Genomic DNA, 6,000 nt, shown 5'->3' on the forward strand with positions numbered 1-6,000 from the left:
AAGCAACCAACCACATCGACCATTTTTGTATTCTTATTACAAACAACAAGCATGTCAGAAATCTTTTGGTTTTTTCTCTTGGAACCTGTCTTTTTATGTAGGCACTCCTTGAAACAGAATGAAAAATAGTAAGTCCTTACTTCATTTCCCTTTCCATTTGGAATGGGTGGGGAATCACACAACAGAAAAGGGCAGTTCATTTTCCTAAGTGTTTTTTTTACAACCAACAGGATGGCAACTTAGAGCTGACACCGTCTCTTCAGGTCTTTGGGTCTTGGCCAGGTCACTGTAGAGAAAAAAAGCCCAACATGTCTGGATTCCTTGCAACAGCTTTTCTAAGTGGCTGCTCCTGCTGTTCTGCGGCTGCTGCCCCACGCTTCACTGGAGAGCACTGATCTCCCAGGAGCTGCTCATCTGCTCCCTGCCCTGCCTGCTCAGCCGAGCAGCCTGGCATGAGACCTGGCAGTCCTGTGAGAGCGCTGTGCCACGCTCTGCTCTCCTGTGTGCATGCCTGCCTCCCCCCAGCAGGCAGACTGACAGGGCAGGGGCTCTGTGCTCAGTGTGGGTCTCCTGCATGGTGTCCTTTCACCTCTGAACCCAGCCAGTTGTCCCCCTGGCCAGAGGTCTCATCTGCAGTGATACACATGGGGTGTCAATGACCTCTGGCTCAGGCCTGGCCCTTTCTCCTGGGGCAGCACTTTGCCAGGTGCCAACCTTTACCTGACCCCACCCTGCTCCCTTCACATAGGGAAAAGATCACCAAGGCACAGCTCAGTGTGAGCTTGAGCACAGATGGAGCTTGCAGTGGACAGAAGCACTCCAAAGCACCTTGCTGTGTGTCTCATTCTTGTCACACAGACCCTCTTCCCCTGACTGCTCGACAGCGTTGCAGAGCACAGCAGTCAGCCTTCAGTTAGTCTCTGTGTCTCCACGCTGTCTGTGGAAAGATGCTGTAGAGCAGCTCTTTCTCTCCAGACACCTAACCTGGGGTCTCTTTACCTCATTATCTGTGAAATAGAGGCCATCTATAACAGATTTTTCTTACATCTCATTGCTGACTGTGTGGAAATTCTTCCTGTAATACCTTCTCCCCATTCAATTTTTAGCAGATTTGGACACAATTCCACATTATTCAGAGATGTATCATCATTCCTTCTGAAATCCTGGAGTGTTTGAAGATAGCTTTTCATTTGGGGTGCTGTAGAAAGCATTGGGTCTCTCCTAGTTTTGGGTTTTCAGCTGGTACAGGGGACCGGGAAGAAAAAAAATGGACAGTGAGTTATGTGCTTGCTGACTGAGACTCTCCCTTATTTAAAAACAGTTTCATCTTTGGAAAGGTTTTGCTCTTGACAGAGATTCTTTACTCTAACACTTGTAATGAGTATTTATTACAACAGTTGCATTTGTCAGTCCCTTGTATGCACTGGGCTCTGTGGAGATTTAATGTAGCAAAATCAGATGATGGACTGGATTCCTGGTGAAATATCAGATACTTGTACTCCCTTGAAAAAAAAAACCCTTCATATAGTTTTTCAGCTTTTCTTACATGGCAGCACCCCTTCTGTTTCACATGGTGCCAACAAGACACTTTAAAATTTCCTGGACATAATAACCCCTTCTACCTTGGCAGCTCAGCAAGAACAGCTTTCTCTGAAACCTCCCTAATCAATTGCCTTCGCCAAGCCTTTTGCTTAACAAATCCTGCAATTGCTTCCAGCTTTTTCCCACAAGTGATACCTAATTAATGGATTTGTAGTCTCCTGGTGAATCTCTTGGCCTTTCATTGTCTGATTAGGCACACTCTGGCTTGCTGGGAGGAAATGTACCGCATTGATAAAGTTGCTGGATGAGGTTCATTTCATGTCCCACTTTCCTTTTGTATTCTTGGATTCATGCACCTCAAAATGTTACAACAAACATGGGTGAGATTAAAAAGCTCCAAGTCCCTCAATATGGGCACATTTCACGTCATGATTAATCCAGTGTCCTAGGTATCCTAGGAAGTCATGCATGCTATTCCAAATCTGTCTTACATTTATGAACTTGGCCCAAATTAATAAGAGTGCATTCTTAAAAGGTATTTGGGGCTTAGCTGCACATGCAAAAAAAAAAGTTCATACAAGTAACCTAAGGACCCAGAAAATTTAACTTTATGCCTCTGTCAAATGATCCAAACCAAAGCAGAACACGAAATCACTACATTTTTAAGCAAGGATATTTTGAGCACACAACTGCTTTCCGAGTGCTATTTTCTCTGTCATATGTTTAGAATCACTGTCCTTAAACAACAGACTTTTCTTAGAAAGAAAAACAACAAACAGGATTTGTTCTTTTTCTAAACAGCATCAGGTCCATTTCTGTCTTGTACCAGAAATTGTTTCTTTTCCAGGTAATCCAGTTAAATCCAGAAGTAGCTAACGATTCCATCCCCACCACACATGAAAATGCTCACACTTCAATTTCTGCACTCTTCCTTTGGCCACCAGTCATGCTGCACATATGATAGGGTTCACGTCTTCTTCCAGAGAATCTGTGTTCAGACTGCTAATAATTTCCAGTTCCTTAACTGCTCCCCCAGGATTAGCAGGTCCCTCTGACCCTAGGCTTCCCTTGAGGACAGATACTGATAGTTGGGCTGGAGAGGTTTTCTAGAATTGAGGATTATGAAACTATCCTCTGCAGCATTCACGGATAGGAGTCCCACCAATGACCACCAAGTCATTGCACACCCTGGGCAGGAAAGCTCTGTACAGCTTCTCCTGGCACTGAGCCATTTCACAGTCAGGAACACAGCCACAACCCAGTGAGACAGAAGTGCAGGCAGAAGATACTTTGGTCAGCCTTGGTGCTGAGGTACCAGCCTGGGAGGGGTGAGATACAAAATCCCTGGATTGTTTCTGTTTAATTTCTTCCTGACAGTAGTCCAACATGTACACGGGAACACAGAACTAGCACTTTAGTTCTGGTCCTCAGTGTGGCTGTCACCTGCTCAAGACAGTCTTGGATAAGATGACATATCTTCAGCTTTGCATGCTAATCATACATTCACAGATTATAAACTCCAGTTTTAACAGTCCTGTTCTCCAGCATTTTTCAGTCAGCAAACTACTTCTTCCCCCCTGAACCTTTGGACTGGAGAAAATATGGACTTGAAGCATTCTCAGTTCAGAGAGCTGTAGGCAGAGTATTTGAGGTAAATCTCCCTATTCAGTTAAGAGCTCCAATGAACCTGATCACCCTTCTTTGTTTCTGGGGTTTGGTAAAACTGATGTATCTCAGCAGCTCTTGATATTGCTATACAATTTTCCTTGGGTTTGTTGGGGGGCTTGGGGGATTTTTTGGTTTTTCTTCTGAAAGGCTTATTTCTCCTGTTCTTACCCCAGCAGTGAGTCCCAGATCAATGCACCTTCCTTCCATTCCTTTTTTTTACCTGAAGTTGAAGGTAACTTCTTCTGGACTGACAATCCAGGGGATTCTCAACATTTTATCTAATAGTGAACAGTAGGATAAATGTCACTTAATCTCTTGGAAGATGTCCTCAAATGCTTCTCACTAGTTTTGATCCACAGCTACTCCAGTAATGCTGTCCCTTGAAAGGGACTCCACACTTGATACTTATTACCTCCAACTATTAACATCAATACATTTCTCACATTTTATAACTTACTCTTACACCCATCTCTGATAAACCCACAGTGGGAATAAAATTCATTCTTTTTCTGACAGTACATTTGAAAATTCCTCTTTGTGCCAGTAACACTGTGTGTAATGCCTGTGTCCTTGTTCCCAGCGGGCTGTCTAGGACATTCTTACAGCGCTTCGTTTCAAGTCAACCCATTTAGCATCTCCTCCAACACTATTAAGAAGAACACCTCTGAGCAAATGGGGCTTGACACCATTCTCTGTTGACATCATTTACATTCATGCTTGGACAGTGACAGTGTTGGGAAATCACAGTCACATCCAGAAAAATGTCTGGCACCACTGAAGAGCAGCATCAACCCAGGCAACTCATATGGCATTGGGATTTAACAGGTATGCAGCCAGGGCAAGAGATGTCACTCAGTCCCTCTAGCGATGTGTATGTCTCCATCCTGTTGTATCTCATCATACTAGGGTTTGCTTCTGGCATCAGGGCAAAAGAAAACAGGTTCACCAGAAACTTCTCCTCCTCCCTCACACGTGTGAAGCTGTTAAGAAAGGGTGAAGCAAAAAGGAATCCCATTGAAGGCATCCAAATGCTCTTTCTGTTGCCATGACTTCTGATGCCTGCATGTTCTGGCAAGACAAGAAAGTCATTGCAGCTCCTGGATATTTCTTTTCTGTCACTGGCTCTTAGTCATACTTTGTGCATCTTCTGTACTTCAGGCAGCTCCATGATCTCTTTTTATGGCTTTTGGGTTTGGGACTTACTTTTTTCTTTTCTGCTAAGATATTACAGATAATCTATAAGTCAACACTATGGGAGTATTAACATTTGCCCTAAGCTTCCATGTGAGCTAGGCAGATGTCCTTTGTGCAAGAAATTTTTGTTTTGTTGTCAAGGATTGGTTATCTTTACAGCAGTACTTCTTTGTTTCCCACTCTTACTGTCTTGGAGTTTAAGGGCTTGGCGCGAGTTTTTTTGTTACAGATCGCAGGCTGCTATTTTACCATCCCTGAAATTGCAAGATGGACCAGGAAACCTTAGCTCAATCACAAACTATGTTATGCCTTCACCTTCTCTTTACACTGTCAGTTTAAAAACACACTGCTCATTTCAAGGGCAGTGCAACGCTTTTCAAATACTTGTGTCAGTTTCACAGATAATTCTCTCTGTCGGAGTGGATAGAAAATGATTAAAAACATCTTCAGGATCACCTATTGTCAAAAATAAAGCTGCCTACTGTGTTCTTTTTCCTCTGCAGAGTTGACCCAAAGCTGACTTTGTACTCTCCTCGCTTACCTGTTTCCATTTTCCTGGAAAACTCAACACTGGAAGTGCTTCTCTCTGCCTTGTAATTCCTGAAGTGCTGGCCTCATGCAGCTTACCCCTGGTGTTCTGTGCTGTCGGTCCAGCACTCAGAGCCACAGAGTATCCCAGAGGCAGAGTCCTTCTGGCATCTCAAGCTCTAGGTGGTCAGCGTGGGGTTAGCCTGAGAGTCTGAAGCACATCACAGCTTATCCCAGCTGGTTCTTGGCAGATTCTCTCAAGGCCATGATTTCTTCTTGCTTTTTGTGATCATTTCTTGGTCAGATTGAACATGTGCTGCCACCTCCAGACATACTTTTCTGGTATCAACCTCCTCTCAGTTATCAGCATTCACAGTTATGCCAATGTAATGGGAGTCACCTCACTGGTGGAGCAAGTTGGCTGATCCACAGGACCAGAGGACATTTTGTTAATGGAGACCTTGCTGACGAAGATCCTCAGTTAAAAAATACCAGGAAACCTTTAACAGCTGTCTTCCTGCATTTGAGTTTTGCTGTTAGATTTTCCTGGTATTTTTTTTCCCGGATAATACTCTTTGATCCAAGGGATAAAATATCTATGAGTTTGCCCATTGATCCCAGCTGCAGTTACATTTTCAGCCTGACTACAAGTGGTTACAAAATGGAAAACTTGAGCAGACATCTGTGGATATTCCAGACATAAATTCAAAATGAATTTTCCCCAGCATATTTCCCTTAGTATGAAGTGACACTCTCTTGTATAGCAGCTCACATGCTGCTCCACCAAAAGCAGAAAGACGTAAGTAGATATTACTGTCAGTGGAGACCATTTAGGTCATTACCAGTTAATCATACACACATGTGTGTCACCTACAGAAATGGGACTGGGATAATATTAGCAGGCTGGGGAGAACCAAACAGAAGGTTTGGAGCATTACGGCAGACTTCCAAAGAATCAGACTTTCAAGTGTCAGCTTTTCCCCTACTCAAAACATCAAATTTTTGGGTGTTGAAATAGGCAGCAGCTACATTGATGAAGGCTGCGTCCTGGAAGTGTGCCTCTGATTT

The sequence above is a fragment of the Corvus moneduloides genome, chromosome 3, assembly GCF_009650955.1.
Source record: "Corvus moneduloides isolate bCorMon1 chromosome 3, bCorMon1.pri, whole genome shotgun sequence".
Taxonomy (NCBI): domain Eukaryota; kingdom Metazoa; phylum Chordata; class Aves; order Passeriformes; family Corvidae; genus Corvus; species Corvus moneduloides.